Source organism: Ursus maritimus, unplaced genomic scaffold (assembly GCF_017311325.1).
Source record: "Ursus maritimus isolate PB19 unplaced genomic scaffold, ASM1731132v1 scaffold_12, whole genome shotgun sequence".
NCBI classification, from domain to species: Eukaryota; Metazoa; Chordata; class Mammalia; order Carnivora; family Ursidae; genus Ursus; species Ursus maritimus.
Genome location: NW_024423564.1, coordinates 43238690 through 43264601, shown reverse-complemented (window position 1 = coordinate 43264601; position 25912 = coordinate 43238690). Strand labels below are relative to the sequence as shown.

Below are 25912 nucleotides of genomic sequence, written 5' to 3'. Positions count from 1 at the left end.
AAATTAACTGTTATGCATTTATATTCCCTATGCTTTTTATCATACCCTAGTCTCTTTATAGTTTGCCTCTCCCACCCATCCTCAAAGTTCCGCTGAAATGCCACCTTCGTGAAATTGCTGGATTCCTCCAGCTTGATGTGTTTTCATGTTTCTAACAACCAATAGTACTTTATCTATACCTTCCTCACAGCGTTTGACACTGCTTGTTTTATAAACGTGGTTTTATTTTATCATTTTACTATATATTTTTCTTGAGCATAGGAACTGCACGTGAAAATCTTTATAGCTCTCACAGATTCCAGTATTGTTGTGCTTTTGCATATAGTAGGTTTTTAATAATTGTTTGCTGAATATCTAAATTAATGATTATTCAAGTGTTCTTTTACAAATCACACAGAATGAGGAAAATGATTTCTCCTCTCAGTAAATGCACAAGAGATTATAACGATACCTTTAATAAGGAAAGTAGCTTACAAAATCACAAGCAATTTTCATGAATAGCTTCATACAAATTACTCTTATAAAATCTATAAAATGAAGTAAGTATACAGCCTATACAAACAAAAATAATGATTGTTTTGTTTTTAAAATTTTCTGCCCATTCAATATATCTTTAAGTTTTCATTTATTTATTTTTTACATGTTAATATTATCTTTATTATTTTAAGTTAAAACAAATTTTTAAAATAGTTGAATAGAGTTTCATTTAAGCTAGAACTCTCATTTTCTTCTCCTAACATCCCTCAAATATTTGTGGAATTCTGTATGCTTTTATTTTTTTAAGTTTTTATTTATATTCCAGTTGATTAACACATAGTGTAGTATTAGTTACAGATGTACAATTTAGTGATTCAATACTTCCATACAGCACCCAATACTCATCACAAGTGCACTCCCATTTAAAATATAAAGGAGGAATTTGGACTCAATCTAATGAAGTTTGACCCTATCAAAAGAGAGTTACAGAGTTTAAATTTATTCTACTCCACAAAAAAGAAGTCCAACATACCCATAAGAGAGCATCGTTAGTCTTTTAGAGCTGCATGTCTCTCTCTATGACTTGGCTGAATTTTCCTAATCTCCATTCTAATCAGTAATGTTGTCTCCAATCTCACGTGTGAATTGTGCTCTCTGGCATAAAATCAGTTACTGACTCACAGTCCCGTGCTATTACACAGCATCAGCACTGATAGCTTGTGATTCATTTATGAACTGTCAAGATAAATAAGGATCTTCAGATTATTTATATCTGCTATTTTCCCCCATAAACTTAGAGAATTACTATATGCCTAATCCCTCTCCAACTTGATTTTATATCTTTTAGCCTAATTGGTTGCCAAACTGAATATACAACTTTCACAATGATGATGCAAGAAGGGTGGAAATGTGTTGTTCCAATAAGGAACATGACCTGGTTTAGACGTTGGCACTCCCATCAGCAAGTGTGATCATGTAAATCGTTGAAAATCCAGTCAATAAGTTGTGGAATTATAGTATATTATAGTAAAAGCCTTAGGATCATTTTAGTGATGTCTTATTGTTTCTATTAAGTAGTTGCTTCTAGATTTTCTGGGTATCCCCAGGAAAGTGAAAATCTCCTGTGAATCAGGCAAATGTAGTAGTTTGCAGCTCACTAAGCCCTCTTTCAGCACTCCCACATAAGAAGATACTAGTATGGGGTTACAGAGATGTAGAGGATGCATTCTTTGCTTGAGATACTTTGCCATTCTCCACTTCCTTCTCTTTGGCAAGAGACCAAGTCTGAACCTTCATTGCAACTTGTGGAATTACTGAGATTGTGTCTAATTTAGATAACCAAATCTTTTATTTATTTATTTATTTTTAAAGATTTTATTTAGTTATTTGTCAGAGAGAGAAAGCACAAGCAGGGGAGCTGCAGGCAGAGGGAGAACCAGGCTTCCCACTGAGCAAGGAGCCCTATGTGGGACTTGATCCCAGGACCCTGGGATCATAGGTAACCAAATCTTTTAAATGAGAGTTTGTTTGTTTTTCTGACTTGAGCATCTTTATTGTTTTTTTTTTTAATTTAAATTCAAATGAGAGTTTAAATAAAATTTGTAATTGAACAAACCCAGTACCAATATGTGAATAATAAATTTACCTTTAGTGGGGTGCCTGGGTGGCTCAGTCAGCTGAACGTCCAGCTCTTGATTTCAGCTCAGGTCATGGTCTCAGGATCGTGGGATCAGCACCATGTTGGGCCCCATGCTCTGTGGGAAGTCTGTCCCTCTCCCCCTGCTCCTCCCCCAGTGCACGTGTGCACACACTATCTCACTCTCTCTAAAACAAACAAACAAACAAACAAACAAATTTACCTTTGGTATACTGCTGTCAAAATTGTGATGAAAACTCTGTGTGTTTTAGACCTTAAAATTTGCATATGTTATGACCCAGCAGATCACTTTCTAGAAATTTATTTTATGGAAATAATAAGAAATTGGATTGCAAGAATGCTCACGTCAAATAAATAAAAAAATCTAAGTGCCCAGAAATATTGATTAAATCAAGCTGATCCGTGGGTACAGTGGGATGCTATGTAGTCATTAAACATGGCATTGCACACGTTTATACAGTTACATGGAAAGAGGCTCAAAAGGACTCATGAAACAATGATGTTATTTAAGCTTCATTTTACATTTAAGGTCCTTTTTTCCTTTTTGGTTTATCTTATTAGTAGGCTGAATACATTTTCTTAAAAATATAACTTTACAAAATTGTCTACACAGTTAATGGCTGCACACTTCACTGTCATTGCTACCCAAAGGTAAGGTAACTGCTATTCACATTTCGATGGATATTCTTCCAGATTTTTTCATATATATATTTTTTTTCTTCAAAAATATAATCACACTGAATGCTTCTAAAGCCTTTTTCTTATTTAGAACATACTTGGGACAGCTTTCTAACTGCGCAATACATTCTTTTATTCTTTTATAAAACTATGTTTATTGAGAAAAGTATGCATACAATATATATATTTGAGTTTCCTCATGGGAGCTTCATGTGACCTTTTGTGACTCTCTCTCCAGATTTATAACTATTCTCTTGCTTTCCTTGATATTATATATATGTATGTGTATCTTTTTAACATCATGAATTATAGTGTTTTGTTCTTAATATTTTTATGTTCTTGAATATTATGTATATGGAATTATGTATTTGTTGTGACATGTTTCTTTTGTTCAACATTCAATATGTAAGATCCATGTTAACTTGTGTAGCTGTGATTCATTTATTCTTCCACAATTTATTTATCCAGTTTATTCTTGATGAACATTTGAGTGGTTTTAAATATTTTGCTATTATAGACAATGTTGTATGATAATTTTTGTATGTATTTCCTGGAGTATTATCACAAGATCTTCTCTAGATATAAATCTAAGATTAGAATTGCTAGGTTATAGAATATGTGAATGTTTAAGAGGTTGATCTAGTTGACAATCCCTCCCAGCGTATAATTGGATGTATGATTGTTTTCTTGCTTCATATCCTCACCAACATTCGTATGCTAAACTTGTCCTCCCCCCCCAGCTGGTAGATATGGAATAGTATCACATTTGGGTTTTAATTTGCATTTATTGGCTTACTTATGAGATTGAACATTTCTCACATGTGTGTGGCTCTCAGAGTTACCTTTTTTTATGAGGTGCCTTTGTGTATTTTTCTATTGAATGATTAGTCTATTTTAATTGTTTCACAGAAATCATTTTCAATATATTATGAATAATAATTTTTTTTAGAGGCAGGGAGAGAGAGAGAGAGAGAAAGAGGTGGGAAGGGGCAGAGGGAAAGAGAGAGAATCTTTTTTTTTTTTTTTTAAGATTTTATTTATTTGACAGAGATAGAGACAGCCAGCGAGAGAGGGAACACAAGCAGGGGGAGTGGAAGAGGAAGAAGCAGGCTCATAGCGGAGGAGTGGGGCTGATGTGGGGCTCGATCCCATAACGCCGGGATCACGCCCTGAGCCGAAGGCAGATGTTTAACCGCTGTGCCACCCAGGCGCCCCGAGAGAGAGAATCTTAAGCAGGTTCTATACCCAATGCAGAGCCCAACGCAGGGCTCGATTTCACAACCCTGAGATCATGCCCTGAACAGAAATCAAGAGTTGGACACTTAACCAACTGAGCCACCCAGGTGCCCCATGAACAATAATTTAAAAAATAGTTATACACTTATAAAAAGCTTATTATGTGCCAGGAAATGTTCTGAGCACATTGCGCAAATTATCTTGTTTTAGCTAGGGGATAAACATCGTTATTAATTTTGTTTTACAAATTAAGAGATTGAGATACAGAGAGGTTAAATGACTTGACAAAGGTTATTTGTAGATCACAAAGCTAGTGAGTGAATAAGTGATATTCTGTCCTACGTTGTGTGACTTTATAGTAGTGATCTTAACCACTGTTACTAAACTATCGTTCCTTTCTCCTTTATAGTTATATATGCTACAAATATCTACTAATTTATAGTTAATGCTTTCATATATTGTTTAAGAATCCCTGGGATTTTGTGAAGTTATTTTCTTATATTATCTTTTTAAAGTTTTGTGGTTTGTCTTTAATATTAAGTGTTTTAACCATCTAAAATTGATTGCAGTTTATGGTGTGAGGTTTTCGATGTTCAATTGTCTTGGCAACTGTTGTTGAAAAGCCTATTTTTTCCTTATTGATCTACAATACCAACTCTGTCATATATCAAATATCTATTTAATTGTGAATCTGTTTCTAAGTCTTTATTCTATCAGTTGATCTATTTGAATATTTATGGAACATTATCACAGTATCTTAATTACTAGCTATAGAAAAAGTCTTAGTCTATCTAAATATTCATTTATCACACAGTGGTTGCTCACAATATCCTCTTAATATTTTTTTTTCCCATAGCATCAATATTGGTATGTTCTTTTTCATTCCTGATACTGGTTATTTTGGTCTCTTTTTACTTGTTAGTGTTATCAGAATTTTAGTAATTTTGTAAGTCTTTCCAAAGAACCAACTTCTGGTTTTGTTGATTTTCTGTTTGTTTTCTTTTTCATTGATTTTTGCTCTTTTCAGTTTATTTTTTGTTTATTTTTATTGACACATAATTGGCACACAATATCCTATTGGTATGATACTTTCACAAAAACAGACATATAGATCACTGGAATAAGAACGTATAAAGAACTTACACTTATACATTTTGGGTATTAACCCCTTATTGAATGTATGATTTGCATATATCTTCTCCCATTCAATAGTTTGCCTTTTCATTTTGTTGATGGTTTCCTTCACTGTGCTTTAATAAGTTTTTAGTTTGATGTAATCCCATTTGTTTATCTTTTATTCCACTTGCCTGAGAAGACTGGTCCAAAGAAATATTGCTAAGACCAATGCCACAGAGCTTACTGCCTATGTTTTTTTTTTTTTTCTAGGAGTTTTATGGTTTCACATCTTCATTTAAGTCTAATCCGTTTTGAATTTATTTTTATATATGGTGTAAGGTAGTGGTCCTGTTTTATTCTTTTGCATGTAGCTGTCCAGTTTTTCCAATACCATTTATTGAAGAGATTAATTGACCATACATTTGTAGGCTTTTTTCTGGGTTCCCTATCTAATTCCAGAAATCTGTATGTCTGTTTTTGTGCCACTATCATACCATTTTGATTACTCTAGCTGTGTAGTATGTTTTGCAACTGGAGAACATGATGCCTCCAGCTTTGTTCTTCTTTCAAGATTGCTTTGCTGTTTGGGGTCATTTGTGGTTCCACACAAATTTTAGAGTTCTTTATTTTAGCTCTGTGAAAAATGTTGTTGGTATTTTGATAATGATTTCATTAAATCCATAGATCACTTTGGGTAGTATGGACATTTTAATAATGTTAATTCTTCTAATCTGTGAACATGGAATATCTTTTCACTTATTTGTGTCGTCTTCAGTTTCTTTCATCAGTGCCTTATGGCTTTCAAAATATAAGTCCTTTACCTCCTTACTTAAATTAATTCCTAGGCATTTTATTCTTTTTGATGCAATTGCAAATGGGATGGTTTTCTTTTCTTCTTCTTCTTTTTTTTTAAGATTTTATCTATTTATTTGAGAGAGAGAAAGATAGTGAGAGCATGAATAGGGGGAAAAGGAGAAGCAGGCTTCCTGCTGAGCAGGGAGCCCAACATGGGGCTCAATTCCAGGATCCTGGGATCATGACCTGAACCAAAGGCAGATGCTTAACCAACTGAGCCACCCAGGCACCCCAGGATTGTTTTCTTAATTTATTTTTTTTGAAGACTGATTGATTGAGTGATTGATTTATTGGAGAGAGAGAAAGAGAGAGCACACACATGCAAGGGTGGGGAAGGTAGCCGAGGAAGAGAGAGAGAGAGAATCTTAAGCAGGCTTCACACCCAGTGTAGAGCTCAGTGGGGGAACTCGATCTCACAACCCTGAAATCATGACCTAAGCCAAAATCAGGAGTTGGACACTAAACTGACTGAGCCACCCAGGCAACCTAATTTCTTTTTCTGATATCTTGTTATTAGTGTATAGGAAAGCAACTGATTTCTCTGTTTTAATTTTGTGTCTTGTGACTTTACTAAATTTATAAGTTCTAACAGTTTTTTGATGGAGTCTTTACTGTTTTCTATATATAGTATCATGTCATCTTCCTTTCCAGTTTGGATGCCTTTTATATCTTTTTCTTTCCTAATTGCTCTGGGTAGGATTTCTAATACTATTTTGAAAAAAAGTGGCAAAAGTTGGCATTCTTGTCTTGTTTCTTGTCTGAGAGGAAAAGTTCAGCTTTTCACATTGCGTATGACGTTAGGTGTGGGTTCGTCATATATGGCCTATATTATGTTGATGTATGTTCCCTCTATACTGACTTTTTGAATTTTATCAGATGATTTTTCTGCATCTGTTGAAATGAGCATATTATTTTTATCCTTCTTTTTGTTAATGTGGTATATCATATTGATTGATTTTCAGATGTTCACCGTTTTTACATCCTGGAATAAATCTTAATTATGGTATATGACCCTTTTAATGTATTGTTGAATTTAGTTTGCTGTTTTGTTGAGGATTTTTGTACCTATGTTCATCAGGGATATTGTTCCATAATTTTGTAGTGTCTTTGTCTTGTTTGTTATCCAGGTATTGTTGGCCTCATAAAGCATTCCTCCCTCTTTAATTGGAATACTTTAAGGAAGATAGGATCTAACTGCTCTTACCTATCTTTTCTTATTTTCAAATTTATTTGAGTTACTTTTGCTATTTTTTTTCTAGTTTCTTAAAGTGGATACATGGCTTAACTCATTAACTTTTAGCCTTTTTTTTTTTTCCTAATCACTTTTGAGTCTATATTTCAAAATTCTATTTTGGCTATATTATTCAAGTTTCTGTATGTCATATCTTGTTAATATTCAGTTCAAACTATTTTCTTATTTCTACTCTGAATTCTTTTTTGACCCACAAGTTATTTAGAAGCTTCTGACTTTATAAATTTAGTATTTTTTATTTACCCTTTTCTTATTGATTTTAAAGTTAATTCACACTGTGGTCAGAGAACTTTGTCATTGTCTCCCAGTATTTGAAATGTATTGAGTGTTGCTATATGGGCCAATATATGATCAATTTTGTGAAAGTTCTGTGTGTTCTTGAAATGAATGTGCATTCTGCTATTGTCTGTTAATGTGTGTTGTATGTGCCAATTAGGTTAAGTGTTTATGTCCTTCATATCTTTTACATACTTTTGTGAGGGTTTTTTTGGCTTATGTTATCAACTATGTGTTAAAAATCTACCAGGATTGTAGATCTGTTTCTTGTTTTAATTCTGTACAATTTTTTCCTAATATATTTTGATACTGTGTTACTAAATATGCACAAATATAACATGATTATAGTTTCCTGGGGGAATCAATCCTTTCATTACAACAAATTAACCTTCTTTATCTCCAGCAATGTCTTACTTTACCAATGAAATCTAATTTTTCTCATATAAATAAAGCAGTATCAACCTCTCTTGCTTAGAATTTATTGGGCATATCTTTTTCTATCCTTTTGCTATAAGCCTTCCTAAATGTTTTACTTCAGAGATGTCTCTTATAAATAGCATATAATTGAATTTTATTTTATCCTACTCAGAAATTCATCATTTTAAAGATTAATCCATTTGCATTGTATACTTAGAGTATATTTTGAACTTTGATTTGCTCTATCTTGCTTTATGCCAAAAAATTAAGTGCCTGAATATGGATGGTCTATTTCTAGATACTTTATTCTATCCTACTATTCTGTTTGTTTGTTGTATGTGAAAAGCACTTGGCTTTCATTGCCTAAGCTTTATAATGAGTTTTGATATCCAGTGGTATAAATGTGCTAATTTTTTAAAATTACTATTTAAGTCTTTCATTGCCAGTTTTGGCCTTTTACATCCTTTATAAATTTTAAAATCTGTCCATTTCTTTGATATTACAACTATGGGTCTTTTTTTTCTCATTTATTTACTTTAATCCCATATTCAAAATAAGCCACATTCTATTCCCACATCATGCTCAAACTCAGGATCCCATCAAATAAATCAGGTTCAAGTGTGGATGAGAATTCTTGAGTTTGGTGCCTCTACTATGATTTATCTCAGTTGGATTCCTGTGAAATAAAGAGACAGGTTGTTTGCCTCCCACACACCCAGCATTCAGTGTGAAGGAGACATAGATAATCACAATAGATGTACCTATTCAAAACGTAGAAAATGGGCACACACAGCAGATAATCTCATATCGGTGTCACAAAGACTCAAAGACCACAGTATGGTCAAGTAGTAAAAATAGTAATGAATGATTGTAGTGAGCTGTGAAGGCTCTTGGTCATTTATACAATTTTGAAGGTAAACATTTTCAGGTAATAAATGGTCATGTGTGTGTATGTTGCATTTAAATATAAATGCACAACTGCAATTTGATTACTATAATTTTTATCATGCTATATATTCTAATTTTTTATCATTCCACTTTTTTTTTTAAATCATCTAAATTTTTAGAGGTACCATATATCTGGAATAGATCAGGTCCTAGGTATTTGGATAAAGCATACTCTACTGTAGCTTTCTCTCCTTTTAAGTCGTCAAATCATATTATATTTGTATACTTATCAAGTTTGGGCCATGAAAACAGGCTCTTTCCTTTATACTGTACAGAACATGCTTCCCTGTACCTTATATGGGGGACACATGAAGGAATAATACTAAGATCAGCAAAATAGTAAACATCTCATGGCCAATAAAATTCTATAAAATATTTTAGAAGTTTTAATTTTAATTCTGAAGGTATCAGAAAGTGTCCATCTTGGCTTGTAAAAGAACATCAGTGTCTCTTCTACAAGTGCCATAAATAAGACAGCAAGTGGCAGATTTATTGTTGATCTATGTTTAATTTAAACTTGTTTTTGGAATATAGGAAAAGCAGTGAAGGAAACTGACAGCTTTGAAGAGATATATGGTCTAAAACTCTGTACTACATCACTCATTTCAAATTAAGGCTCGGTATTATACTTTCTGAAAGATATCAGATGTGGAAAGAGACAGAGTGTGGTCCTATTCTTTAGAGAGGCAAAACACAGAAATAAAGAACCTCTTAAATTATTGAATTTGTGAAACATGTCCAATTATTTGTCACTGTAAATGTAGCAGCCTCTAACCTGAGGTGTGCTGACTAGTGATGACCTTATGTGTTTGGATGCTTACTGGCTTTTGCACCTTTATGACAGAACATTGAGGTTTATTTTATGTTTAGATAATTTATTAGTGTATATGTGTGTAATCCTGTTTATCTTGCTATTTTATCAGGTTGCTAGTGTGAGCCCAATATTTTACAAAGTTATATATCAAATAATATATGTATTATATATAGACTTTAGCAATTTCAAAAGACATTTTTTGATACAGTAGATTTCTGTACCAACAGTATGTCATTGGCTAAACTATGGGAAGTAAACTATAATACAGATTAAGCTCCCTATCTGTGAAAACAACTTACATTGAGTGTTTTCAATATGCCAGTCATTTTCTAAGCACTTTACATTGATTATCTCTTTATATTCTCATAATAACCCCAAAAGATAGGTAATATTATTATCCTCATTTAATAGATGAGGAAACTAAGTCACTGTATTGTATATGGGAACATTAAGGGTGGGAGAAATAGTATAAGAAACACCATGGTATATGTGGGGAAATACAAGTTCTGTCTAAACTTTCAGTTTAAAATGAGGGAATTTGGAAAGCTGCTGGAGAGGCAAGCAGTGGCTCTTTCAGGGTGAGACTTGTATGTCATCTATGGAGTGGGAAGCCAATATTTTTATATTGTATTAAATTGAATTATTTGTTGATATTGACATATAGATATATTAAGTTAAAGATGTACCAAATGACATAGGAAGAAAAATCTGGGGTGCTGGGGTGGCTCAGTCAGTTAAGCGTCTGCCTTCGGCTCAGGTCATGATCTCAGGTCCTGGAATGGAGTCAGTGTTGGGCTTTGTGATCAGTGGGGAGTTTTCTCTCTCTCCCTTTGCCCCTCCCCCTGGCTCAGGCACACATGCATGTTCTCTCTCTCTCTCTCTCTCAAATAAATAAACTCTTTTAAAAAATCTAATTCTTTTTCTTCACATTCAAAAAGTTTTCCAAACTTTCTATTTTATAACTTGCAATTCTATATGTTTCCATTTTGGAATTCACTCTTTGGCTGTAAAACTATCTTCTTTGCTTTATCAATTCAGTGGGCAGGAGTAAAGGAACTCTGTCATAATGTACAAGAAATAGAAACCTAAGCAACCCATCGGACATCTAAAGATATGGTAAGAAAAAGAAACATTTCTGAAAAGGCCTACTTGGCCAGAGATACATTAAATCTAGACTGTAGGCCCAAAGACTTGTTTTTGGTATGTGAAAAATTGATTTTTGAAAGACCTAACACATTCACAAAGTCATATATTTCAGAGTGTACTTAAATATCTATATCACATCTCAGCTTTAGAGGGATTTTCTTTAAACATATCTTATACCGACCTGCAGCCAGTGTTTGTTACTGTTCCTGATAGAAACTCCTTGAGTGGAATTACAGAATTATTATTTCAGTATTAGAGGTGAAGATTGAAGCACATAAATGATTTGCCAGAGAGCAAAGTGAAAGTTGGGAGAGTGCCTAGAGAAGAACATAGAGCACTGAAATCTTAAACCCAAAGCTTTGGTGTTCTAGGTTTAGTAAAGACCATACTTCTACTAAGATGCTGGAGTAGAACTGAGCATGGTTATTCAAATTACTATCCCAGTTTCTAGCAGACACCAGTCATGAGGCAGTATACCTATTGATTAAAAGTGTAAGTATGCTCTGGAGGCAAGAAAATTTAGGTTTAAATCTCAATTTTGCTGTTTACTACTTATTTGGCCTAGTGTTGGGATGGGGTGATTAACCCTAAATTTCTTTCTCTCTAACATAATCATAATAACAGGATTTACTTTTCATGTTGTTGTGAGGAACGAATGTAGCTGAAGAGACTAGTACCATGACTGGTATTGATATATGCAGGTTCTGGGTCCTTTATTCATCATAAATATGCCGATAATGTGTGACTGTACGTTTCTTTAGAAATATATACAGGAACTCTGTTAAAGATATGGCTATCTATAAAATCCATACACATTCCCTTTGTTTTGTCTTGTGTTTGGTTAGAACATTTAATATGAGATCTAGCCTCTTAACAAATTTTGACGTGTACACTACTGTATTGTTAACTATAGGCAATATGTTGTACAACAGGTTTCTAGAATTTATTCAACCAGCATAACTGAAACTTTATACCCATTGAACAACTCCCTACTTTCCCCATCCAACAGCCCCCAGCAACCACTATTGTGTTCTCTGCTTATAAAAGTTTGACTATTTTAGATACTCACATAAAAGGAATCAGGCTGTTATTTGTCCTGTGATGCTTATTTCATTTAGCATGATGTCGTCCAGGTTCATGAATGTTGTTGCAAATGGCAGAATTTTTTGAGGCTAAATAATATTCTGTATTCATTACCACATTTTCTTTATCTATTCATTTCTCAATGGACATGGGTTGTTTCCATATATTGGCTATTGTAAATAATGTTGCAATAAACATGGGAGTGCTAATACCTGTTTGAGATCCTGATTTCAATAATTTTAAAATATCCAGAAGTGGTGTTGCTGGATCATTTGATATTTCCATTTTTAATGTTTTGAGGAATGTCTGTAGTATTTTGCATAACTGCTGTACCATTTTATATTTCTTCCAACAGTGTATAGGGGTTCCAGTTTTTTCACAACCTCACCAACACTTTTTTTTAAATAATAGCTATCCTAGCAGGTGTGAGGTGATATCTCATTGTGATTTTAATTTGTATTTCCCTAATAATTAATGATATTATGCATATTTTCATTTTCATGTTGGCTATGTGTATGTCTTCTTTGGAGAAATGTCTGTTCAAGTCCTTTGCCCATTTTTTTAATTGTTTTCTTTGCTATTGAGTTACAGGAGTTCCTTATATATTTTTTGAAATTAGTCCCTTATCAGAAATATGGCTTGCAAATATTTTCTCCCATTCTGTATGTTGCCTTTTCATTCTGTTGATTATTTCCTATGCCATGCAAAAACTTTTTAGTTTGATGTAGTACCACTTGTCTCTTTTTGCTTTTGCTGCCTGTGCTTTTGGTGTCATATTCAGGAAACTCTGAGAAGTGTTGGATAAGTCTATTACCTTGATTGTGGTGATGATACCATGTGTGTTTACATATGTCCAAATTCATCAAGTTGTGAACATTAAATATGTGCAGTTCTTTGTATATAAATTATAAGAACATAAAAGTCAATAGCATCAGTCATATTAAACGCTTATATACAGAGAGGGTCTAACAGAAGGATAGTTCAAATTCATAGATCAGTTACAAGTCCCAGAAAAAGACTTCTGTGCAGAAAATTGACCCATTTTGTCCTAGGAGATGAAGCTTTTGGATGACCCTACTGTGGCAGAGCTACTCACCAAAATCTATGTTCTTTTCTCCTTCCTGGATGTTCAGGAAGAGTGCGTTTCCCAGTCTTGCCTGCAGTTTGGTTTGGCTTCACAACTGAACACTCAATGAAAGTGAGGCACACTGTTTTCAGGTGTGGCCTCCAAAAACCTCCATAGCTCCTCCTCCACACACTTTTCTTCTTTCTTGTTGACTGGAATGAAGCCAGCTTTTCAAGAAAACATTTGGTGAAAATAGCAGAAACTTCTAAACAACTGTGTGGAAGAAGGCTCCATGCCATCTTTTTTACCTAGTGATTATTCGTAAATGAGCAAGAAATGAACTTCTACTGGGTTTGAAACATAAATTTGTGGGTCCATTTATTGCAGCAGCAACTATTACCATATTATAGCTCTTAATTATAATGATATGGTATATTGTATGAGATATATATGAGATACAATGAAAATTATAGTATTCTGAAATAGGATATCAGATATCCATTTTTGTGGGCCTTCACAAGAGGAGGAGGCATGGAGAGAGGATTGGGAAGTGGAAAAGAGAAAGCGGGGACTGTATCTCTGCATCGTTTTTAAGTCAGATCTTCAACTTTGACATTGATTCTCAGGCTGATTGTAAGTGGTTAGATGTTCTTTGAAAGCCAGATTAAAGAGAAAGCACTGTAGAAGCCTATTGCAGGACTCACAGGAAGCCTACTCACACTGACATTAAGCATCAGGATGTTTATTGGAGCATGCCTTCAGAATCAACACCTATAGGGAAGGGGAGGAAGCAGGACTGACGTGGGGAGAAATTGGACTATGATGCAGTCTCAGTAAAAGCTCAGTAAGCCCCATAGAGAGCTCTGAAACTGGGATGACCTTTGAGAGTTTTCCAAGTTGGAATGAGAAGGTTGAGGTTTTATACTGGCAGAATAACGAGTCGCTAGATTCTGGTGGCAGGGCAGCTCTCTTTAGCCAAGGGATATCTCCAGAGAGGCAGATAGCGGAGGGCTGTGCTCTTAGCCCAGCAGTATTCCTGGCAGCTTAGGTAATGCATTGTGCAGACATTAGAAAGCCCTCTTATCTTAAGTAATCAGGACCCAAATTTAATTGGTTAATTGAAAAAACATTGGTAAAAGAGAAAACTCGTATTAAAAATACATACCATAGTTGAATATTTTAACTGACATATAAATACACATTTATTCATCACACTTTAAATATGAGGCCAAAGCTTTTTTTTAAATGCAAGTCACCAGGTTGGTCTTCAGAAATCTCCTTCTTGCTTGTAATGGGTCAGATACAACTTACTGCTTTAGTTTCTTTTGAATAAAGTAAGAATTTAGACACATGCAAAGTAATCTGAATATAGAATATTGATAAATTGTTTACTACTTTTTTCTACTTATATTTCATTAGTTTGTATTAATATATATAAATTATATACATAAAATATGACAACTAACATTATCAGTTTGGAATGAAATATGACTGATTTTTGGAAAGCATAGAGTTTAAATCAGAAGTGAAGTTCTGAAAAGATACCTACCAGCTGCAGATGTTTGAGCAATATGTCACCAAGTCTCTTTTGCCACATTAGAATCAGTCAATTTGGGACAGGCTAAGTGAGCTACCACTGCAGGTCCAGCTATGCAGGTTTTTTTCAGCTTTATTAAGGTATTATTGATAACTAAAAATTGTATATATTTAAGTTAGCACACCATGTTTTGAATATACATATGCATTGTTTAATGATTACCATAGTCAAGCTAATTAACATATTCATCACCTCACATTGTTACAATTTTCTTAGTGGGGAAAATACTTGAGATCTACTCTTTTAGCAAATTTCAAGTGTATAATACATTATCATTAACTATAGTCATCATGTTGCAACATGAGTTCTCCAGAACTTATTTTTCCTCTAGCCAAGAGTTTTTAATCCTCTGAGCAACATCTTCCTATTTCTTCCAGCCCCTCAGCCCCTGTAACCACCACTCCAACCTCTGCTACTTTGAGTTTGGTTTTTTTTGAAGTCCATGTATAAGTGAGATCGTGCAGTATTTGTCTTTCTGTGCCTGGCTTAATTCACTTAGCATAGTGCTAGGTGCATCCATGTTGTCACAAACAGCAAGATTTCCTTTTTTAAAAAAAGGCTGGATATTGTTTCATTACTTATGTATATCATATTTCATATATCTGTTGATGAGCACTTAAGTTGCTTCCGTATCTTGGCTACTGTGAATAATGCTGCAGTGAACTGGGACTGCAGATAGTAGTTTGAGTGAGTGATTCTATTTCCTTTGTACACCCATCTGTGACATTGCTGGTTCATATGATAGTTACATCTTTAATTTTATGAGGAAGTGCCATTCTCTTTTCTATAATTGCTGTTCCAGTTTGCATTCCCACCAACAGCATACAAGGGTTCCCTTTTCTCTATATCCTTGTCAAAACTTACTTTTTTGACTTTTGGTAGTAGCCATATTAATGGGCATGAGGTAATATCTCACTGTAATTTTGATTTGAGTTTTTTTTTATTTATTAGCGATGTTGAGCATCTTTTATGCACATGTTGGCTATTTGTGTGTCTTCTTTATAAAAATGTCTATTCAGGGGGGCGCCTGGGTGGCTCAGTCGTTAAGCGTCTGCCTTTGGCTGAGGGCGTGATCCCAGCGCTCTGGGACTGAGCCCCACATGAGGCTCCTCTGCTATGAGCCTGCTTCTTCCTCTCCCACTCCCCCTGCTTGTGTTCCCTCTCTCTCGCTGGCTGTCTCTCTCTCTCAAATAAACAAATAAAATCTTAAAAAAAAATGTCTATTCAGGTCCTTTGCCTATTTTTGTATTGACGTGTTTGGGTATTTTGCTGTTTAGTTGTATGAGTTTTTTTTATGTATTTTAGATATTAATCTCTTAAGAGATATATGTGTTGAAGATATTATCTCCCATTCCATAGCTGCCTTTTCCTTTTGTTAATTGTTTCTTTTGTTATACAAAAACTTTTACGTTTCATACAGTCCCCCTCATTTATTTTTGTTTTTGTTTCCTGTGCTTTTGGTGTTACATTCAAAAAAAAAAAAAAGAGGAAAAAAAAGCATTACCAAGAGCATTGTCAAGGTGGTTTTCCCGTATGTTTTCATCTAGGAATTTAAGGTTTTCAGGACTTACATTCAAGTCTTTAATCCGTCTTCAGTTGTTTTTTGTGTATAGTATAAAATAAGCATCCATTTCTTTTTGATGTGGATATCTAGTTTTCCCAACATCATTTATGGAAGAGGCTATCCTTTCCACATTGTATATTCTTGACAACGTTGTCAAAGATTAGTTGAATACATATGAATGGGTTTATTTCTGGGCTCTTTATTCTGTTCTAATGGTCTAAATATCTGTTTTCAAACTAGTACCATATGTTTTGATTTTTATCACTTTGTAATATAATTTGAAATCAGTAAGCGAGATGCCTCTGACTTTGTTCTCTTGCTGTAGATTGCTTTAGCTTTGGGGTTTGTTTGGGTTTTTTTAATTCCAGTATAGTTAACATATAGTGTTATATAGTTTCAAGTGTACAATATAGTGATTCAATAATTAAAAATCTGAATGACTTCACAAATTTGTATGTCATCCTTGCACAGGGGCACGCTAATCTCTGAATCGTTCCAATTTTAGTTTATGTGCTGCTAAAGTGAGTACTATCTGGGCTCTTTTGTGGTTTCCATATAAATTGTTTTTCTTTTTTCTATTTCTGTTGCTATTGGAATTTTGATAGGGATTACATTGAGTTTGTATACTCTATGGGTAGTACGGACATTTTAAGAATTTTAATTCTTCCAATCCATGAACAGGGGATATCTTTGCATTTATTTGTATCTTCAGATTTTTGTACAACTGACTTTTGTATGTTGATTTTGTACTGAGCATTTCTCTTAAATTATTTATTTTTTTCTAACAAATGGAGTTTTAGGGTTTTCTAGATAAGATCGTGTCATCTGTAGCCCTGGAATTGCCTTCCCTAGTGATGGTCTATTGGACTCTTTGATCAAGTTCCCAAAGACTCAAATATAATCTATAGAGGAAATGGGAGTGTACAAGTCATACAAGTCAAAAAATTATTGATGCACTGACATAATCTATTTTGAGCCAATCTTGCATATCTAGAATAAATCCTTTTTCGGTTTTTAAATTCATTTTGCTATATTTTATTGAGGATTTTCATATCTATCAGAGATATTGGTCTGTAGTTTTCTTTTTTTGTAATGTGTTCAGTTTTAGTAGTAGGGTAATGCTGGCCTCATAGAATAAGTTAGTATATATTCCCTTTCCCTCCATTGTTTGAAGGAAATTATAGAGAGTTGATATAATTTCTGCCTTAAATTTTGGTAGAATTCAGCAGGGAACCCATCTGGCCCTGATCCTTTCTGTTTGGGATGGTTACTAATTTTTTACCCAATTTCTTTAATAGATATAGGTCTATTCAGATCATCTATTTCTTCTTATTTGTGTTTTGGCAGATTGTATCTTTTAAGCAATTAGTCTATTTCATCTTGATTATCAAATTTGTGGACGTAGAACTGGTCATAGTATTCCTTTACTATTTTTAAATGTCCATGGGATCTGTACTAATATCCTGTTTCATTTCTGATACTAGTAATTTGTGTCCTCTGTCTTTTTTTGTTAATTAGCCTAGCTAAAGTTTAATGAAAATTATTGGTCTTTTCAAAGACCCAGCTTTTGTTCTTGTTGACTTTCTCTATCGGTTTCCTGTTTTCAATTTTATTGATTTCTGCTCTAATTCCTTTTTTTTTTTAAGATTTTATTTATTTATTTGACAGAGAGAGACAGCCAGCGAGAGAGGGAACACAAGTAGGGGGAGTGGGAGTGGAAGAAGCAGGCTCCCAGCGGAGGAGCCTGATGTGGGGCTCGATCCCAGAATGCTGGGATCATGCCCTGAGCCGAAGGCAGACGCTTAACGACTGCGCCACCCAGGCGCCCCTCTGCTCTAATTCTTATTATTTAATTTCTTCTGATTGCTTTGGATTTAATTTGCTCTTCTTTTTATTGTTTCCTGACATAGAGTCTTGTTTCTTTTAATCTATTCAGCCACTCAATGCTTTTTGAGTGTAGAATTTAATCCATTTACATCAAACATAATTATTGATACATAGGGACTTACCATTGCCATTTTATTCATTGTTTTCTGGCTACTTTATAGTTCTTGTTGTTGTTTTTTTTCCCTTTCTTGTTGTCTTCCTTTGTTATTTAACTATTTTCTTTAGTGGTATGCTTTAATTCCTTTCTCTTTATCTTATGTGTATCCACCATAGGTTTTTACTTCATGGCTACCATGGGGCTTACATAAAGTATCTTACAGTTTTAACTGTCTATTTAAGGTAATAACAACTCTGGTTGCACACAAAAACTACTGTTTTACTCCCTTCCCCCTCACATTTTGTTTTTGGGATGGCACAGTGTACTTTTTTTATATATATTGTGTATCCATTAACAGATATTTGTAGCTATAGTTATTTTTAATACTTTTATCTTTTAATCTTTATACTAAAGTTAAAACTGAATAACACACCACCATTACAGTAATAGAGTATTCTGAATATGTCTATATACTTATTGTTACTATTGAGGTTCTTTTCTTTTATATGTTTTCATATTACTAGTTATTGACCTTTCATTTCCACTTGAATAACTCCTTTTAGCAATTCTTTTCAGGCAAGTCTTGGTGATGAACTCACTCAGCTTTTGTTTGTCTGGAAAAGTATCTCTTTTTCATTTCTGAAGGATAGGCATGCTGGGTAAAGTATTCTTGGTTGACAGTTGTTTTTCTTTGTTGTTATTTTTCTGTTTTGTTTTGTTTTGTTTTTCTTTCAGCACTTTGAATATATCCTCCCACCCTCTCCTAGTCTGCAAGGTTTCTGCTGAAACCTTCACCGATAGCCTGATGGAGGTTCTCTTGTATGAGATGAGATGAGATGAGTTTCTTTTCTCTTGCTGTTTGCAGAATTCTCTTTGTGTTTTAGTTTTGACTGCTTTATTGTAATGTGTTTTTGTAAAGTCCTCTTTGTTTTGCATCTGTTTGAGAGCCACTAAGCTTCCTATACCTAGATATCAATATCTCTCCCCAGATTTGGGAAGTTTTCAGCCATTATTTCCTTTAAATAAACTTTCTGCCCTTCCCCCGCCTTCCTTCTGGGACTCCCATAATGTGTGCATTTTTCTCTGATGATGTTCCATAAATCCCATAGACTTTCTTCACTCTCATTCTTTATTTTTTGTTTCTCTAATTTGGTAATTTCAAATAATGTTTTTTCATATTCACAGATTCTTCTACTTGATTAAATCTGCTATAGATGGTATGTATCACATTTTTCATTTCATTCATTGTGTTGTCCAGCTCCAGAATATCTGTTTGGTTCTTCTTTATAAATTCTATCTTTTTTTTGAACTTCTCATTTGTTCATATATTGTTTTCCCTATTTTGTTTAATTGTCTATCTATGTTCTCTTGTAGCTTGCTGAGGTCCTTAAAACAATTCTTTTTAATTCTTTGTCAATTCATAGATCTCTATATCTTTGTAGTCAGTTATTGGAAAATCACTGTATTCCTTTGATAGTATCAAGTTTCCTTGATTTTTTTGTGTTTCTTATAGCCTTGCATTGATGTGTGCACACTTAATGAAATAGTCACTTTTAGAATTTATTAACTGCTTCAGGTGGAGAAAGACTTTCATCCACAGGTGAGCATGAGGGTGCCAGCTGGGTGTAATGTGGCAGTTTTCAGGATAGAGATTTCAAATTATATGTTAGCTTATTGTTGGGTAAATTCTTTTTTTTTCCCCACAATTAATCTCAAGGTGCAAGATTCATTGTCTTTGAACTATGTTATACAGCAAATTTAGAGCTGTTTGATATTTGAAAACATAACTTTTAATCATTGTTCTTCTTTCACAAATGTGGAGCAATTTAGGAGTTAAACTGAATTATTCTAATAAGTTTTCAGTTCTTATAACCAGATAAATTAATTCAGAAGTTGTAGGCTTCTGGCTGTCAGGGAAAAAAAAAATCTATCACACACAGTGAAATTTTTTTTTTCTTTTTTTAAATTATTACTTAATTAGTTTCCCTCATAGAAAAAAAAAAAAAAAAAAAGTCATTAGTCCAATTATAAGTCCCTTTGGTTCCAGTGAACTAGGATTAGATATGTTACACCCCCTCGTTTTTCTTTGAAAATAGCTAAAAATATATTAACACAGAAGAGTGTAATACCTAGCACATGACAAAAGTGGATGCAAGCCCATCTTTTCATAATAAACTCCCAGGGCACATTTTATGAAGGTATCAAGGACAATAAATTGTTTTTAATATAATTAGGAAGTTTCTGTTATCTGGACCAAATTTGAGGTTTCTTTGTTCTAGGATATTTTATCGTGTAAATGGGAGTGAGTCTTACCATGGATCTGGAAATGAAATTTTGGTCTCTATTCAAGTGTCTCCTCTGAATACTGAAATTCTGTGCACAGAAAATTCCCTGCTTCTTACACAAAGGTCTTTGCTAAATGACAAATACAATATATTTTGTGTAGGTGTGTGTTGTACAGGAGTTTACAAACTTCACAGCATTCTGGCCTACTCATGAGTAATTGAAAGATAAACTATGAATCTTTGCCTCTCTAACTTTATAACAGCCTTTGATAAGCCCTGTGATTTCCATTTCACATTGTATATATTAAGCTTGTATGAGTTTTCTGTTCCCTAGCTCTTTTAAAAGATGAACAGCTTTTCTGGGGATATATGATTATTATACTTCCTGTGTTGAAATTTACATATGTTTATTCATTCATTTATTATTTTTTTTAATTTATGAAGCATATGGCCATAAAAAGAAAGTGAGGAGGGAGATGTAAATACAGAGAACTTGTGGAACCTCTCTTTTATAGATTATTAAAAATAGGATAAATCACCATCAATCTCACTTGTTGTAAGTAGTTACCTGCCTAAGAGACCAGAAGCTGGAGGTCCTTCTGGCTTCTCAGTGATCCTCTATCCTAAGATATACATGTTCTACAGTGTATGGCATTGGCTGCTTTGGGTCCAGGGAGACACATTTATGTAAGATACAAGGCTATCACAGAATTTTTTCATGGACTTGCAGTAGAGATGAGTTAAGGTCAAATAAAACATAAGGAAAAAAGAAACAGGGTTTCTCTTACTGAGATTATTTATGACTGGTCTTCCTGCCATTGCAGGTTTACTGAAAGATGGTGATGAGGTCTTATACATTTTCAATCCAAATGAACATAAGGAACTTAAATTATGTAATGAGGACAGATTAGAATAAGAGATTAATTTCTGATTATTCCAGACTGTTTTCTAATTGGCAAAGTGTCCAAGCTAACCCTTACCAAATAGTATTTTTGGCCATTTCTGTCTTCATCGTCACCTCGATGGGAGGATTAGAAAAAAGAAGGGGTGCCTGGGTGGCTCAGTCAGTTAAGTGTCTACCTTCAGCTCAGGTCATGATCCTGGGGTCCTGGAATGGAGCCCTGCATCATGCTCCCTGCTCAGGCAGGAGCCTGCTTCTCCCTCTTCCTGCCCCCTGCCTCGTGCTATCTCGCTCTCTCTCTCTCTCTCTCTCTCTCAAATAATAAATAAATAAATAAATAAATAAATCTTTAAAAATTAGGAAAGAAAAAGAAGAGACCATGATATCTAGCCATTTCACTAGTCACTGATTAAAAGTTTCAAATAGGAGAAATGGGGAATCTTTAATGAAAATGAGAGTCAGGGATTATTTGTGTATGTCCCAGCTTGACTCCTGTCTCCTCTATTATTATTCCTATTCTCCTTGCCTCAGTTTCTTAGCCTCAGCCCTTCCTAGCTCATCCCATTGGACCACCTGAGCTCTCCAGAGAAGACTCAGTTCTGCTTTAGGACTAACTAATTTGGACTTAAGCAGCTGGTATTCAAACAGCCTTAGGCACATTTTACCTTGTCTCTTCCTATGAAATTGAGAATCTTTCTCTCTCCTGGACCCTAGACCCTAGCATTTCTATAGCATTTGAATGTTTGTTTGGAACTTCTTTTACCTTTCTCTTTGATAGCTCCTATACAGCCTTCTAAACAATATTCAGTATAGGCATTATCTCTTTGGAAAATTTACTCCCCCAATTCAGTGCCTCATCTTTGTCTCATAACACCAGGTTTATCTCTAGTATACTTCTCTCACTATGTTGATATCACATACTTATTTGTCTCTCACCTTAGACAATAATTCATTAAATCCAGGACCAGGCATCTGTGTTTGTCTCCTAAGCTTGGCACAGAGTTGACATTCGGTACTTGTAAAGGAATGACTGGCTGACTCAGTCTGAAATTGCCCTGGAGTCACAATTGCCTCACACCAATTTTTGGGTCTAGCCTTCTGTTTAGCCTCCTTCTTTCCTATCTCCATCTTGTCAGACTTCTTTCTAAGCCTTTGATCCTGGCTTCTAAAGCCTCATTGACATTAACTTGTTGGCCAAGGGATAATAATCTGCCTGCTGGACTATTTAGTGCAGTAAGGACTCCCAACTAATGAGCTTTCTCCACAAATTCAGCCCCAGTGAATGAGTTGTTCATTGGAGCTAGGCTTGCCTTGCCTTTAAATGTGGCACCAGGCATGATTTGGATCCCCTGCATCTCACTGCCTGCTCTATCTGGTAGGAAGCCACTCTCTCTATGCTGTTGATAGAGTTGATGCTCTAACCTGAGAACCAAGGAAATGAATATTTATGAAGGATTTACTTTAGTCAGGTCTTTTGCTTATTTTTTTTATTATGCCATTTAATTTAATCATCACATAGCTTTATTGAAGAAATTGAGGCTTAAACAGATGAGTTAATTTGTACCAAATCACACAGCTGTTAAGTATCAGAGTCTAAATTCTTACCCAAACTGGCTGACTCCAAAAACTGAGCTCTTAATCAATTTTCTGTATAGCCAAAGAGAGAGGACCTACGGAAACCTTCCTCAGAGAGGCTAAAGGAGAAAGTCCATTGTTTCTGTATTTCCACTTATATTCTTTAGTATTTCCACTTATACATTTGGCTTTATTCTTTTCTTTAAGGTTATGCCCAAGATTTCTCATCATTAAGACAATTTTTTTGGAAACTACACTTTCCATTACCTGTTTTTCATCTGTCCTTGGTGAAAAGCTAGAGTGCTAAGGATGCATTTCAGAACAACTATAAAAGCAAGAAAAACTTGTTCTTCAAAACATTTCAAGATTAATGTTTTCTTGATCAATTCTGATTAGGGCTTATTTTCTATAGCACTGACAATATTTTTTTAACTCAGTAACAAGAAAATTTTGTTAAAAATGTTTACCACAATGAAAGTGTCAGTTTTTTTTTTTTTTTTTTTTGGTCACTTGTTTCTATCTTATTTGTTGCTGTATCATTTGCTTCAGCTGCTATATTAGGACCTAAAGATTTTTGGTTCCACCTATTGCTTTTTTCTTTGTTCAGAAATTTGTGTACTATCAGTTTGCTTGAAGGTTGAACTAGTTAATTTACATGGATTAGCCATCCTTACTGATTATACAATTTGCAGGCCTCAACAACAACAAAATATGTTTAAAAAAATAGGGATAACTTCAAAATAGCAACAGCAGAGCATTAAAACAAGCATGGGACCGTTCTAAGTTTGGGATCCTCTGTGACTGCGTAGGTTGCACATCATGGTGTTTGCCCTAGTTCTCATACAATTTCATAACTATTGCTGAAAATATTATTGGCAGAAAAATCATCAAAATCACAATTAAATGAAAGACTGAGAGGGAAAATTCATATTTATATATAAAATACTTTGTTTTCCTTAATTTGATTAGAATTGAGGGTGGGGAGGAAAGTGTGTTTAATTGAATAGTAATAATAGTGACATTTCACGGCCTTTGAAGCTATAGGTTATACATTGCTAGAGCTTTGGAAAATTATTTGCACTGTTCGTAGTTTATATTTGAGAAATAAGTTAAAGGAAATGAAAGCAATTTGAAGTTTGTGTTTTAGGTTTCTATTTCATTGCTTGTCCAATCTTGAAAGAATTACAAATGCCTTCGACTGGGGCGCCTGGGTGGCTCAATTGGTTGGGAGGCTGCCTTCGGCTCAGGTCATGATACCAGGGTCCTGGGATCGAGTCCCCGCGTCGGGCTCCCGGCTCGGCCGGAAGCCTGCTTCTCCCTCTCACACTCCCCCTGCTTGTGTTCCCTCTCTCGCTGTCTCTCTCTGTCAAAAAATTAAAAAAAAAAAAAAGCCTTCTACTAAACCTGCACTCATTGTGACCAAAACACAAGCGTATTGAAGGATATTTCTGGAAAGGAGGCAAAGTCATTGGAATTTCTCTGTTGTATGAATGCTGCATATACTCCATGATTTGCATATAAATTGTTCATGGAAAGAAATTAGGTTCTGTTTTGATTTGGTAATGGGAATTTGACACATAGTGAAAGAGAGCTCATAACAGCAATTTTGCAAGTAAAGGTGTCGTTAGAGAAGAAAAAGTAATCAGAGATAGTGAAGACTCCATTATTGGCCTACTTTAAATACTATTTCTGAGCGTGGTATTTTAAAACATTATATACTTACAGCCCAGCAAAAACCACTAGAGAATGAATAATGTATTTATTGTGTATTTAAAATTTATCAAATATTCCCAAGCAAAAAAAATGTATTATTATTGCATATTTCAGTCAGACAATTAATGCCTACATTTATATATTATGTGTTAGTAAACTGGACTGAGACTTGTGGTAAATACTGTAACTTTGGTTCTCTTGGTATATTTTTGACAAATATGACCAAGTTTTAGTTTCGTTTTTTTCTTATTTTAAATTGGATTTATAAGGAAACAAGATAACTTGTCCCATTATTATTGCTTTCCTAGAGGCAATTTTGCAACTATGATTATAAATAAACTTCTATTATCAAGTCTTATTTCCCAAAAGACAAGAAAAAAAAATCTATCATTGGTTTTCCCTATGTGGGTTTCATAGTTTCTAGCAATACGCAGACCTTGAGTTCATGTTCCTTGTTTAGACTTTTTAAAATTTATCTTGACTTTTAGAAGTTTTCTTTTGTTATTCTACAAGTTTTTCTTCAAGAATACGTATAGTGTAAAAGACATAAAAGTAGACTAGGGAAGAGCAAATCAAGTTGGTAAATATTTATTGAGCATTTATAGGTTAGTTGTGATAGAAATTGGAAAAAAGTATAAAATATAGCTTTAAATATTATCTGGGAGCTTGCAATCTGTTAAAGAAATAAAAAATGGGAACATAATAATACACATTCATTCTTTCACTCAACTATTCAACAAATATTTACTGAGGAACTAATAGGTTTCAAGATCTATGTTTGACACTGGTAATTTAATAGTGAGTAGAATTATATATAGTTCCTAGCCTCACAGAGTTTACAGTCTAGTGGAAAAGACAGGAAATCAAATAATCATACGAACACACATAAAATTGCCACTGTGGTAAGAGCTATGAAGATCACCTATGGTGCCCTGCCTAAAAGAGGGTAGTTTGGTATCCCTTCTACTGTTTTCCCCTCAACCTGTTCTGACAAGGCAGACTTGTGAATCTTTTAAATGTGTATCAGATCCTGTCACCCCTTTGAGCTGCCCAAAAGGCCCCCATATATTTCAGAGCAAAAATACTCATTTTCTACCTAACTGTAATCCCCACTCTATTCTTATTCATTCTCCATCAACCTTAAGTTCCTAGAACATACCAGGAATGCTCCTGCCTTGGGACCTTTACATTGCTCTTCTGTCTGTCTACATTGCTCTTAGTAACTATCTTACTTTCTTATCCTAAGATCCTAGTTCCAATGTAATTTTATCA

General features: G+C 34.3%; 1 protein-coding gene and 1 non-coding gene across 2 annotated transcripts in view; one reads left to right on the top strand and one right to left on the bottom strand.

Annotated features, from left to right (window-relative positions):
* The window catches only part of TNNI3K (TNNI3 interacting kinase), a 277662-nt gene that overhangs the window by 46702 nt on the left and 205048 nt on the right, over nucleotides 1-25912 (top strand). The window lies entirely within an intron of this gene.
* Nucleotides 16609-16711, bottom strand: LOC121102176. The gene has a single exon (XR_005834264.1). It is a non-coding gene; the product is annotated as a U6 spliceosomal RNA (small nuclear RNA).